The 15,174-nt window shown below is 40.3% G+C and overlaps 1 long non-coding RNA gene across 1 annotated transcript; it reads left to right on the forward strand.

Annotated features, from left to right (window-relative positions):
• The first annotated feature begins 2,461 nt into the window (after positions 1-2,461).
• Positions 2,462-9,233, forward strand: LOC120515041. Its single transcript, XR_005630570.1, has 3 exons — positions 2,462-2,541; positions 8,425-8,555; positions 9,038-9,233. It is a non-coding gene; the product is annotated as an uncharacterized LOC120515041 (long non-coding RNA).
• The last annotated feature ends 5,941 nt before the right edge of the window (positions 9,234-15,174 follow it).

The raw sequence follows: 15,174 nt of genomic DNA on the forward strand, positions 1-15,174 counted from the left end.
CCCTACAGATTTTATTTTTCTCCAGCCGTCTGGAGTTTTTTCTGTCCCCCCTGGCCATTGAACCTTACTCTTATTCGATGTTAATTAATGTTGATTTATTTTGTTTTCTTATTGTGTCTTTCATTTTTCTATTCTTTAATATGTAAAGCACTTTGAGCTACTGTTTGTATGAAAATGTGCTATATAAATAAATGTTGTTGTTGTTGTTGTTAATCAGGCTTTTGTGTTAATAGAAAAGCCTCCACAAATGATTTCAGACATGTACACATACAGACAAAATAGACAGTCCTCTAATAAATTATTAAAGAAAATTAACAGTCTATAAGGAATTCCTCTCTTTTTACATGCACTGTTTCTTAATAAATGGTCAGCAGGAAAGTTTAAAACTATTAAATCTCATTAAATACAGAACAAACCTACTGTGGTTTTGAAAATGTATAGAAAATCCCTGAATTGAATGTCATACCCTTGATTTTCATCGTAGGCACCACGTAGAGCACTGCAAGCAGCAACGAACTATTATATCATCTGTGGGTCGCTCTTCATGGGTCTTTGGGTTTCAAGTAAGGCACCAAAAGGGAGTCCCACTGCGCAAAGACACCATTCTGTTCGCTGGCAGTCACTGAGACGCTGGCCTGGCCGAGGACGACAAAAACATACACGAGTGTGACGTTACATATACTTTGTGATGGACGGCTCTTGGTGCTGCCTGGCCAGTAGGCTGATATACCGGAAGAACTGGGGGACCAGATATGCACAGGACACTACCTCCCTAGGAGCGCTTGAGAGCAGCCCACTAGGATGCTGTGGCTCCATGGATTCCCACAGGGCTTCATGGGAGTTGGAGTTTGGGACAGCCCTATCGGGTCCTGTGGGGGCCGTCAGGGGGAGTTGCAGAGCCCTACATTGAGCTGCTACCGCACCTGGGAGTGATTCCACATCTGGCTAATGAGCCACCTGGAGCAATCCTAGGGCAGCATGAATGGAGCCACCTCATTTCACTTGGGGAGCCAGAGGCGGGAAGAAAAGGGATGAAGCTTGCCAGAATAGAATAGAAAGAAGGAAGGAAGGACGGACAGACGGATGGACTATTGTGTTATTGGTGGTTCTACTGTGCTGTGACGTGCACTGAGGAACGAGACAGAAGTGTTTCCCCACAGTAATAAAGCTGTGTTGTGTGGAAAGATTGTGCCTGCATGTGTTGGGATTTGGGCGGCTTGTGCGCCCTCTGGTGGCCATAACCTTATAACCATCATTGTTACAAGTTTCAGATATACCGATCCTCAGGAGTGTCAGGAGTGGTAGTGGTTGTATTTACTAGAGAGCACTGAAATTTCAATATTTTTATTTGAATAACTTTTTATTGGCATAAGTGTTCAATAACATATTTAGAAATTTAATATAAATATTTTTGAACTTTTTTTGGTGGTGCTTAACGATGTGGTGTATGAAAAACTTAGAATATAGGATATTCAAAAGGAAAAGAAACACACTGAAGATCCAACAGCAGTTCTTGACCTTGAACACCCTTCTGCCCATAAAGGCTTGTCTGCCAGTGCAGATTATCCATCCATTCATTTAATTACCTTTTCTGATGAATGCTGCATCCTGCCGTATTCCTTAAATTAACCAACTGGCATGTCCTATTAAGCAGATATTTTACCTCAGAGGATAAATTTGTTAATAATAAAAAAATATTTACAAGTTTAAAGAGGAGAGTGCCTCTCAGGCTCAATTCAAAGAATGTGACACAAATACCAGGCCACAACTAAGGATGGCAATAGCATCGATGTCCTGATGACCGTATGTATGAATTGTGAGGGTCATGAGCAGTTAATGTTAGCCGCAAGCCTCTCTGTGCACACCCAGACAATATACATACAGTACATGCTTAGAACTTCACATAAACTTAAATAGATACCATACCTGTTTCCTATTACTGAAATATTTATATAAATATCACTGCTTACAAAAGAAGATCAGGGTACTGAGATTCCTGCTTTGAATATTTAATGATTTAATCACTTCTTTAAAACTTTGTATAATCTCATCTGACAATATGATAAATGTTACAGCCTACATTTTCCATATGGATAACATATAAACACTAAATTAGAAAATGTTTACTCAAAATAACATGAAGGACTAAACATAACTACTGGACTCAAGGACTAAACATAACTACTGAGCTGAAGTACTAGAAGGGGATGTTGACAAAGCTAACGTTCCTGAACTAATTTTTAATAGATTTTCCCTCCCACGGTAGATAGATAGATAAATAGATAGACAGATAGATCGATAACGTCAAATGACGCTGCTCTGCCTCTTCATTTAATGGAAGGACTTTAATATGGACACTTGTGATTGCACACGGAGTTCAGGGTTAGAAATAACTCGTCATTGTTTTCCTGTTCATTTGAAAATTTATTTTACTATAGTAAAAAAAAAACTGTTAGTGACGTGACAACTAGCAAATGAGGAAGTGACATTCAAAGTGCGCCCAGGCACAAAAGGACAACCCGGCGTGGTCGAAGGGTGCAGGTAAGTGCATTGCTCTGGATTTTTGTGAGTGTTGCACCTTCGTTCCTTTACATATCTTTGGGTCTCCGCTTCATCCAAACCTTTATTACAACGGTGTGGCCAGAAATAGGTAATTGCGGCAGAACATTGTGTGGACAATATACATGACACGCTCTAATTCAAGCTTTGAACTTAATTGGACAGAAGTCAGCAAAAGCGTCTGACTGCATTGAGTTAGCTTGCTTGTCTCGTAGACGATTCGTATGTAAAAAGGACATTAGCAACGAGTGATTCCTGGGGACCGGGACACGATTGACTAATATTTCATAGGTCAATAGCCTCCTTGATATTCTGTATTGTATGTATGGTCGGTCGGTATTCTTTCTAAGCGTCTGGCTAATGTGGTCCACAATGCTCTTGTAAAACTGTAGACTTAGCGAGCAGATAGCGGACACATCAAGGAAGTTGTTTCGCAACGTGACATGTTATCTGACGGGATATACTAATTGTTAGCCTGAATGAGATTGCATTACATTCTAAGTGCAGGTTAGCTAAGTTGAACAATCCAAACTGACCTGCCGAGGTAAAGGTGGCTTTGCCTGCCGATATTCGTTTAAATACTTAATATACGCTATTTCCTTATATTTCAGATAAATGAATGGAAATCTTAACACAAACTGTGAAATGACGACCCCACATTGCCCACCAGCGACCCAGAATTTATTTCATCTGGTTCGTGTGATTCATGTGACAAAATGGAGAGGCCGAAGCATCCAACTTTGCAGCCTGAATCGCGGAATTTGACAGTGTGATTAAAAATTTTAATTCCGACACCACTTAGTTACTGTTTCATACTGCAGTATTGCGCCAAGCGCCTGTTTTTTGTTTTGAATAATTGGTGACCCGAAAGTGCATTTCTGTAAAAACTGCACGTATTGAACGGTCGTTAGATAGGCCTACTTTATAGCACACGGACACAGAACGCCCAACGGCGAATAACTGATTACAGTCCTTAGCGGAATGAACTCATCACGGTGTGTGGGAAAAGTCACAAATACAAACTTGTTAATTTATTCATAAGTGTAAATTTTTTTTTAAAGAAATTGCTATTTCAAAAAAAATGACAGGTTGATTTCACTACAGAATAAAATACTGAAAAGGGTGCAAATACGCATATAATCGACATTAAGGTATATACAGCTTGCCGATTTATTTACGTGTTTTGTATTTTTTTGTTAATACAGCTAGTTATTTTTAAATATTTTTAGCAGTTAATCACCTAATTGGCTTGGAGCCACCCAGTCTTACTGTGATTGTACAGGTGGTGAACAGTGGCGTATCATGGTGGGGAGGGGGTGCTAGCTGGGCCCGGGGCAAGGGGGGACATCTGTCCCCGGGCGCAGCATTCAGGGGGCGCCAAAATGATGTTACGAAATTTTAGATTGAAATGTTTTGCATTCTTAAATTCACTAAAAAGTAAATAAAAAACATTCGCATACTCAGTCCATTACTCCATCAGTATGAGGATATCTTTTTCCTGTGTTTTTTGTCTCTTTCTGATTTCGAAGCACGTATTAGTTCTATATACACAACAGACAATAATTTATCCCCTCTACATGCTTGACTCCCACCCAGAAACATTTTGACGTTATTAATCAGGTCGCGCGACTGACATGAGGCATTAGTGTATCATTGTTGTTGCAAACGCCATTTCTGTGTGCCAAGTGATTTGTATTTATGTGTTTGATAGAAAATTGATTGGGCTGTGGTGAAGTATTCTAGTAGATGGCTGCAAAAGTCTAGACGTTTCCCCATCATATTTTCATACGAATAAATTGTAAGTAATGCAGTTTTTATAAATATATAATTATTTTGCTTTATAATTTGTTATAGACTTTCTTTAAAATCATTTTTAAATGCAGAAAACGAATTTTTTTCTTACAAAAACTAATGACGGATTTAGATTTTAAAGAACACGAGGCGGCGTTATCATTTTCGGAGACTTATATGATTTTTTTCTTAAAATACTATTATTTTAAATACATTTTTAAAAAATGTCTTTCCCTTCACCATTGCATTTTGGCAAACAGGAGGGGGCGCGAAATCTTCAGTTGTCCCCGGGCGCTGAAAACCCTAACTACGCATCTGGTGGTGAAGCAGTTCACGGCAAGGAAGCCTCCAGGAATCTGTGATGTCCGGGGTGAACTTCTTCATGCTGGTAATAAGGCCGTCCTCTTTGCAGTGTAAGCAATCTTTGCTCCCATTTGGGAGACGGAGGTCATTCCAACTAACTGAAAAACAGGACATGTCGTCCCAATCTGGAAAGGGAAGGATGATCGCCTGGATTGCGTCAACTGCTTGGGGATAGTATTATATTCTCTTGGTGCTGGTTAAGGTGTAGCGCAGCGTTTCTCAACCATTTGCGACCCGATTTTTCATAACAGTTTTAATCGCGCCCCCCTAACATTTTTTTTTTAAATGTAGATGCATATTTTATTATACCTACTTAACGTTTATCGACATTTATCTAACTCTATATTTATTGTTCTAGTATCAGAATGTAGTTTAAGTTAATTTGTTTTGGTTTCAACAGATTTTTTTTCATATTTTTGATTCTTGTTTTCTTTATTCACATCTTCGTGTCCCCCTTTTTGTTACTTCGCGCCCCCATAGGGGGGCCCGCCCCATAGATGGAGAACCACTGGTCTAGCGACCGAAGCAGTCAGGTGTTATGCCTGAGGAGAATCTTCGACCGCATCCTGGCACTGAGAGTTCTCATTGAGCTCGAATATCGACTGAGCTTCTTTCTAGCCTTTGTTGATTTTCGTAAAGCGTTCTACTCAGTTGATGAAGCTGACCTTTGGGATATTATGAGACTTCGTGGGGTCCCCCCAAGGTTGCTGAATGTCATTGCCGGTCTGTACACTGGTACTGTGAGTGCTGTGCAAACTGGAGGTTGAACTTAAATGTTTTTCCCAGTTGATTGTGGGGTTTGTCAGGGGTGTGTTGTTGCTCCTACTCTTTTCAGTGCTTGTATGAACTGTGTGTAGCTCAGGGTCATGAGGTCCAGCGGCTGTGGGGCATCAGTTGGTAAAGAAAGACTCACTGATCTTGAGTTTGCTGATGATTCTGTAATCTTTGTGGAGTCAATGGAGGCTCTCAAGAGACTGAGTGAATGGCCTGGATAAAAACCAAGATCCAGGACTCTTTGGCACAGCCATCAGCAGTGTGTCTGTCTGCGGAGGGAATGTTGGCCGCATAGAGGTTTATTTACCTCAGCAGTGACATTCATGAGTTCGCTGGAAAGGGGTGTGTGGCGCTTCCAATATCTTTACAAAAGGACAAAAGTTGAAGTTTTTAGGGTGCTTGTGCTTCCTGTTTTGTTATATGGTTGCAAGACATGCACTTTATCCAGTGACCTGAGACAAGGACAGGACTCCTTCAGTGCTATGCTTCTTCAGAGAATCCTTGGGTATCGCTGGTTGGACTTTATGTGTTGAATGAGCGGTTACTCATGGAGTCCTGTATTGTTAGGGAACGTCAGTTACGGCACTACAGCCACGTGACGTGATCCCCTGAGTATGATCCAGCTCTCAGGATCCTCATTACTGAGGACCAGAGCAACTGGACCAGGCCAAGGAGACACCCATGTAACACTTGGCTGTGGCAGATAGATGGTCATTTCTGGGGAGTGGGACTGGACCACGTGTTTGCCTGGGGGGTTGCCAACTGGGATCCCAAGCTGTTTTGTCATGTGCAGGGTACAGCAGCACAATATAGCAATGCATGCTCCTCAGCATACACTGACCTGACCTGAATTACCTACATAAAAGATATGGTATGGCAGCCAAACAATTCAAAAAGGATTTGTTTTTTACAGTAAATGCCTAGAGAGTGCCTTTCAATTTATTCACATTTTGCCAAGACCCTTAGAATGAGGTGTAAAAGTGACCTTTTTCTGAATATTGACACCGCAGCTGTACACTTCAAAGCACTATAGTATAATTATGAATTAAACGTCAGCCAGATACAATAAGAAATCAATAGTAACTCCTTTTTTGAAAAGTAAGATGTTGCTTTCATAGTTTTTATTTAAGTTTTGAAGCTTATAACCTGTCAGAAAGAAACTTTTGGGTCAAAATCAACGAAACTATCCATCACAAATGAGGTAATGTGGACTGCATCTGCAATGGACTAGAACTAGCCAGAAAAGAAGCATCCTCTGTTTCTTCGAAAACAGTGTCTTTGCTGTTGGATGTTCAGTTCAAATCTGTATTTAATTTGGAAATCTTTTACTTCACTTTTAGTTCTTTACTTCACCTTATACAATTTCTCGTATTAGCACAGGGTCAGCCATTGTACAGCGCCCCTGGAGCAATTGCAGGTTAAGGGCCTTGCTCAAGGGCCCAGCAGAGTAGGATCTCTTTTGGCAGTGATGGGGATTAAACCCGGCAACCTTCAGGATACCAGCGCAGATCCTTAGCCTCAGAGCCACCACTCCACTTACCTGCAAGCCTATGAAAATGTAGGGATTGTTCACAACTGTAATATAATTAAATTATCCAAAAGGGACATATCATTCCAATCCTTTTTGAAAAGGCACCTTAGGGACTTGGTCTACTGGTGCTGCTGAAGGGCAAACCCAATGAACATATGATGTGGTCCATGGTCTGTCCACTTGAAGGCTGTAACACAAGGAGGTCTGTATGACAGCACACGTTGAACATGGAACACTATGAACAAGAAATAAAGGACGTCTTTATAGAAAGTGAATTCTATCACAGTATGCTAGTGTGAAAATTTATGAAAATAATCAGTTTTCTTTGCATTTTGTAATGTGATGCTAACATACTGGAATTGACAGCAAATGACACAGAACACAGAAATCTGTTCATGTTCGGTAATCATTGGTGAGCAAGTTCCATTAGGTTAGTTATACATAATCTTACAAGTCAACAGTAATGAATATTTAAAATCAAGAGTAAAAACAAAAAACAAGGAAATAATGTATAATTCACATTATGGCCTGTCCTGGTATTTAATAATGTCATAAGAGTACAATTGTGAAAACAGCAACAATTATGCATCATAAAAGCAATCTTGAAGCAGTATAGATTAGTTGGAATAAGTGTATATGATGACAGTATCCTGGGAAGATTTTAATAATAATTCATATTAATCCTTTCTAGATTGAAATAACATTTAGATATTTTAAAATCTAATATTAAAAACCTTCTAGTGATAAAGGTTGTCAGAGAAAATAAGTGGTGGTTCACTGTTTTACCTCATAGCTTCAGGGACCAGAGTCCTATTCCCTGCCATGTCTGCTTGTCAAGATGCTATTCCAGGTTCTCAGAACTATGCAAAGAAGTTATTAGGTTATGAGGTTATTTAAAACACAAAACAGTAAGATATTAAAAAATAACAAGCATGTTACTTCAAGAATTGCTGATTCTAAACATTCATACATTACTGAACACACCTAATCCAGTTCAAGTTTGGTTGGAGGACTGGAAAAAGTTCCTGTGGTGGGCAAACACTTCATGAGTCAGCATGCTGACCTGGTCTTAAAACATATTATTGTTAAAAATGCAGGTAGGTAACTGACACTTCTTAGCTGGTGTCCCATTTAGTGTTGGTTTTGGTTTAGATGTTTTTAAAATAGACACCAGTTTCCTTGCCATGAAGAAATGTATGGAGAATGGAAAAAATAATAATGATATAAAAAAACTATTCAAGCAAGCAGGCTAACAAAGCTTGTCATTTTCATATTTCACAAAAACTGTTTTTGCCAGGCAGATCTTTGTATTTGCAGCTCTATGTTTATTTATGTGTATTTTCTTACTATTTTTAGTTTTTTTTGCCATTTTTTGGTAATGCTACTTTCTCTCTCCCACTCTCTAGAATGATTCAAGACTACAGTCTGGCAATTTTTGCAAATCTCATGGGAATCACCATTTTTCTTCTCATCATGGTTTACCATTATTTAATGGTTAACACGCCAAAAAAATATGCACGGGTCAAGATTTCATAGGGTATGTGAAAAATTTATTTGATTTGCAAGCAATTTCAGTTGGATCAGAGTCACTGAGAATCAGAAAATATTTCATCTAGCACCAGTGTTACTGGTACATGAGGCTCACACCTGACCTCATTCAAAGCCCAGTAAATGACTTCTGTTAACAACCATTGTCATGTCTTAACACTGTGCAGAACAAATGATAAAACTGTACTATGAAAGATATCACCCCTTATATATTCACCCTGTATTCTTCTAGCAGGATCAGTGAATTTTGGATTCTTCAATCCATTCTCTAAAATAATTGAGCCAGCAAGCTGCTGCATATAACCAATCAAACATCTTTATAATGCAATAGGCCTGCATATTCCCACTATGTTCATAGTTATGTCATGGCATAAAAGCCAGCCAGCTGCCAGTTAGGGCTGTGGTCTATCATGTCAAAGTGTGTGTCTTCAGTGCTAATGTACATCTTTTATCCTGTTATTTTATTTACAGGAGTAAAAAGATAAAACCTCCAGAATGTAAAGAGGAAAACAGATGCCATCTTGCAAGAAGCACCAACCCAAGGATATTTGGAAGGCCTCTCCAGATGATGTAACTTATTATTTAATATTTGTTTTATATTTAAATACTTTGTTTTATAAAAATAAAGAACATTTTCCAGCTTGACCGTTTCCACATTGAATCATTTATGTATGAGTTCTATAATTTCAAAACAAGCCTGTTTTAATGTATTTAAAATATTTTGATATTTTCTTGATTTAATAATAAAATTGTACAACAATCAACCCTACTCTGCTGTTAGCAAAAGGATCAAAGTCTCAGTCCAATTAAAAATACGGTTATTCCAGTAAGTCATATAAAAGAGTCAAGATTCATTATTTCATTAAAATTAAATTTTTTCTACTTTTAGGTGATTTATTATTTTCTCAGATAGTTATGGAGGGTGTATTTGGATCAGGGTGGCAAAGTCCTTAAAACTTTATAGCCCAAGAACAGCTTAAAAACAGCAAAGTTTCCCAAAAAATAGCCCAATACCTGACGCAGCCAGAGTGCTACACTGGAAAGCAGAAGTCGGCATAAATATCTTCAAAGTGGTTAGGGCGGATGGGGGATTGGTTTGTGCCTCTCGGAGATACAGTATCTGAGAGTTAATAGACTGTGTATATACTATCACACAACAGGGAGTTTCCCTCAAAGACATTTCAAAGTAATAGAATAGGTAAAATATACCATCACATAACTTCCACCTCAGAGATTTTACAAGGATAAAGTATGTGTACAAGTGTGTAAATAGCAGCAAAACAGGTGATGGATGGATGGTAAACATGGTAATAATGCAGAGAAGGGGGATTGAAAAGTAGCCCAAAATAACATGTTGAATTTTTAAAATCAGCCCCCCAAAAAAACCCTGCAAAAGCCTTTTTTTTCACACTGACACAGATCAAAATATCCCTGAGGGGAAATTCTGTTTTTTGCATACCCCAACTTACTCAGGGTCTTAGTGGCAGAGTCAGCTATTTGTACAGAACCTCTAGAGCAACTGCAGGTTAAGGGCATTGCTTAAGGACTCAACAGAGTAGCATTACTTCTATCAGTGTCGGGATTTGATCTGCTAACCTTTGACTTACTAGCCCAGCTCCTTTAGCCACAGAGCCACCATTCCATCCAGCTAGGAAAAATTAATAGATGATCTTTAAATGTAGTGTAGGAAATCAGAGTGAGATTAACGCTAAATAGTCTAATGCGATCAGATGTTACCCCAAATACTGCTGCAGAAGGATTTGAAATGATGGTAAATTTGACACAATCTGAATTGGCTAGCGAAACTGGATTTACTCTACTTGGCATCATTCACAAGTTTCATCAAGTCCCTTATTAATTTAACTTAATTTTACTCTAGAGAAAAGAAAAAGGCCCTGAAAAATGTGACACAACTCAACAAAAAACAATTTTAAAGAAAAATAAAAGGTTGATCAATACACAATAGTTTCCTGACAGGGTTAAAAACACCCAGCACAATAATAATGAACACTTGATCACCTTCCATCTCCTTCCACAACTTCTCCACAAGTACCATTCACCTCTTCCTGACTCCTGACTCACTGGTACAGATGGGGTGGTGTCTTTTATGCCAGAACTGGGGTTACTCCTGGGGTTAAAGCATTGCACAACATAAGCATTTCTGAACCAGGCGGAAGTTCCCCAGAAGCTACCCCTGGCAGCACCCAAATACCCCAACATGCTGCCTCTCAAGACTACAATATGCCCTGCAGAGTTACAAATAGATGTGCCACCAGAGTGATGCTGCCACCCTGTGTACAGAGAGAATACACAGCCCTGGGAAACAGCTGTTCTTCTGTTATGGCCTCCCGACTTGGAAAAGTACCATCACCAACCTGGCTGGGTTGCTTGTCCATCCACTCCGACACTTACAATGTCCAATGTATAACTTTGACCTGAAGTACATTGTGTTTCACACAGATTCATGAATGTGGTGAATAATTTAATTCCACTCCTTGCCAGAGATATCAGTGGTCTCCTTCTCTAACCAGTGAGCAACATGATAGTTGATAAAAGTCTGAAAATACAGCCTGCATTCTTCTCATCACTAGTTAAAATGTTGTGAACATTGCTGGAGGATTTGTAAAGTTTGACAGATTCAGGTTTCTGACTTGTAAAAAATAACTGTTGAAGGAATTTCATATTTACAGTATAGTCATCCATCCATCTACAGTGCATCCGGAAAGTATTCACAGTGCATCACTTGTTCCACATTTTGTTATGTTACAGCCTTATTCCAAAAGTGAATTAAATTCATTTTTTTCCTCAGAATTCTACACACAACACCCCATAATGACAATATGAAAAAAGTTTACTTGAGATTTTTGCAAATTTATTAAAAATAAAAAAACTGAGAAAGCACATGTACATAAGTATTCACAGTCTTTGCCATGAAGCTCCAAATAGAGCTCAGGTGCATCCTGTTTCCCCTAATCATCCTTGAGATGTTTCTGCAGCTTAATTGGAGTCCACCTGTGGTAAATTCAGTTGACTGGACATGATTTGGAAAGGCACACACCTGTCTTTATAAGGTCCCACAGTTGACAGTTCATGTCAGAGCACAAACCAAGCATGAAGTCAAAGGAATTGTCTGTAGACCTCTGAGACAGGATTGTCTCGAGGCACAAATCTGGGGAAGGTGACAGAAAAATTTATGCTGCTTTGAAGGTCTCAATGAGCACAGTGGCCTCCATCATCTGTAAGTGGAAGAAGTTCGAAACCACCAGGACTCTTCCTAGAGCTGGCCGGCCATCTAAACTGAGCAATCGGGGGAGAAGGGCCTTAGTGAGGGAGGTGACCAAGAACCCAATGGTCACTCTGTCAGAGCTCCGGAGGTCCTCTGTGGAGAGAGGAGAACCTTCCAGAACGACAACCATCTCTTCAGCAATCCACCAATCAGGCCTGTATGGTAGAGTGGCCAGACGGAAGCGACTCCTTAGTAAAAGGCACATGGCAGCCGACTGGACTTTGCCAAAAGGCACCTGAAGGACTCTCAGACCATGAGAAACAAAATTCTCTGGTCTGATGAGACAAAGATTGAACTCTTTGGTGTGAATGCCAGGCGTCACATTTGGAGGAAACCAGGCACCGCTCATCACCAGGCCAATACCATCCCTACAGTGAAGCATGGTGGCAGCATCATGCTGTGGGGATGTTTTTCATCGGCAGGAACTGGGAGACTAGTCAGGATAAAGGGAAAGATGACTGCAGCAATGTACAGAGACATCCTGAATGAAAACCTGTTCCAGAGCGCTCTTGACCTCATACTGGGTTGACGGTTCATCTTTCAGCAGGGCAACGACCCTAAGCACACAGCCAAGATATCAAAGGAGTGGCTTCAGGACAACTCTGTGAATGTCCTTGAGTGGCCCAGCCAGAGCCCAGACTTGAATCCGATTGAACATCTCTGGAGAGATCTTAAAATGGCTGTGCACCAACGCTTCCCATCCAACATGATGGAGCTTGAGAGGTGCTGCAAAGAGGAATGGGCGAAACTGGCCAAGGATAGGTGTGCCAAGCTTGTGGCATCATATTCAAAAAGACTTGAGGCTGTAATTGCTGCCAAAGGTGCATCAACAAAGTATTGAGCAAAGGCTGTGAATACTTATGTACATGTGATTTCTCAGTTTTTTTATTTTTAATAAATTTGCAAAAACCTCAAGTAAACTTTTTTCATGTTGTCATTATGGGGTGTTGTGTGTAGAATTTTGAGGAAAACAATGAATTGAATCCATTTTGGAATAAGGCTGTAACAACAAAATGTGGAAAAAGTGATGCGCTGTGAATACTTTCCGGATGCACTGTATCCTCTTCTGTTTATCCAAGGTCGGGTCGCGGGGGCAGCAGCTTGAGCAGAGAGGCCCAGACTTCCCTCTCCCCAGCCAATTCTTCTAGCTCTTCCAGGAGAATCCCAAGGCGTTCCCAGGCCAGCCGGGAGACATAGTCCCTCCAGTGTGTCCTGGGTCTTCCCCGAGGCCTCCTCCCGGTTGGACGCGCCGGGAACACCTTACCAGGGAGGCGTCCAGGAGGCATCCTGATCAGATGCCCGAGCCACCTCATATCTGACTCCTCTCGATGCGGAAGAGCAGTGGCTCTACTCTGAGCCCCTCCCGGATAACTAAGCTTCTCACCCTATCTTTAAGGGAAAGCCCAGATACCCTGTGGAGGAAACTCATTTTAGCCGTTTGTATTTGAGATCTCGTTCTTTTGGTCACTACCCATAGCTCATGACCATAGGTGAGGGTAGGAACATAGATCGACTGGTAAATTGAGAGCTTTGCCTTACGGCTCAGCTCCTTTTTCACCATGACAGACTGATGCAGAGCCCACATTACTGCTGACGCCGCACCGATCCGCCTGTCGATCTCACGTTCCATTCTTCCCTCCCTCATGAACAAGACCCCGAGATACCTGAACTCCTCCACTTGGGGTAGGATCTCTCCCCCAACCCTGAGAGGGCACTCCACCCTTTGCTGGCTGAGGACCATGGTCTCGGATTTGGAGGTGCTGATTCCCATCCCAGCTGCTTCACATTCAGCTGTGAACCGATTCAGAGAGAGCTGAAGATCACGGCCTGATGAAGCAAACAGGACAACATCATCTGCACAAAGCAGTGACCCAATCCTGAGTCCACCAAGCCGGACCCCCTCAACACCCTGGCTGTGCCTAGAAATTCTGTCCATAAAAGTTATGAACAGAATTGGTGACAAAGCGCAGCCCTGGCGGAGTCCAGTGATCAGTTGACAGCTCCACCCCTCTCTTCACCCGAGTGTCCAAGACATGTGGCCGCAAGTCCGATGACACGACCACAAATTTGATCATCGAACTGAGGCCTAGGGTGTCCTGGTGCCAAGTGCACATATGAACACCTCTATGCTTGAACATGGTGTTCGTTATGGACAATCCGTTACGAGCACAGAAGTCCAATAACAAAACATTGCTCGGGTTCATATCGAGGGGGCCATTCTTCCCATTGACAGCATAGTCAATCGAAGTGTATAGACACATTGTCAATATGAAGATCTCTGAAAGTCCACATGCCCAATGAGCTGCATAAATTATGAACTATTTCATAAAGACAGAGAAATAATAAAGAATATTAGAGGAATATTAATTATCCAATTATTCTGTGCTAGAACTGTAGAGTACAGCATCTCTGCTTTAAAGTGTTTTCTACATTGGTTCCATATTTTGAGTGAGTGAAGTACAGTATTAATGCTTGTTAACTGATAGCAATTATTACTGACTAGGGCACAGATATAAGGAAGAGTTTATTCAAGATTTTCTTTCCAGATCTAACCAAGCAGGTGAATTCTTAACACATTCTACTTACTTAAATTGTCTCCAATAACAAATATTCAAAACTCAGTATTAAGTGTGGATGTCAGACAGTGGCATACCACCCTCTGCTTGTGATTTTGGCAATGCCATCCTTTTAATACGTGACTTTTCCCCAAACACAAGAAAACACAATAGTGTCAAACTTTTTAAAAAAGTATTAGGGATTTGTTAATAAATATAGAAAATTCTAAAAAAGAAATGTGAGCTTGCGAATGGCTATTCATTTTAACAACCTTAATTCTAGCTGTTTCTGAGAGTCAAACAGTTGCCCACCTATTTCCATCATGTTTAAATGCTTAAATGTTAAACCTTAAATGTTCTTGTAACTGTAACCCTCCAAATACCTGAAATACTCTGAGCAAGGCATCTGAAAGTGTTCTAATAAAGGATAGCAAGTTAGCTGGAAAAAACCCATGTTTATTCAAATCAATTTTAAACTCAGATCTTGTAGAAGACATCTAGCAAGTTTTCTATAAAACTAGCAATAATAAACTTGGGTCAATAAAGAACACAGCCATTTCATCCACATGCAGAGATAATTTTTATTCAATTTCTTCCTTTAAACGAGTATTTCCCTTATTCCTGAGTGTTGTTGGAAAACAAAGCGCCAGTGGCTATTTTAAAGAGCGTTGGTAATAGATAGATAGATAGATAGATAGATAGATAGATAGATAGATAGATAGATAGATAGATAGATAGATAGATAGATAGATAGATAGATAGATAGA

Source organism: Polypterus senegalus, chromosome 14 (genome assembly GCF_016835505.1).
Source record: "Polypterus senegalus isolate Bchr_013 chromosome 14, ASM1683550v1, whole genome shotgun sequence".
Lineage (NCBI taxonomy): Eukaryota > Metazoa > Chordata > Cladistia > Polypteriformes > Polypteridae > Polypterus > Polypterus senegalus.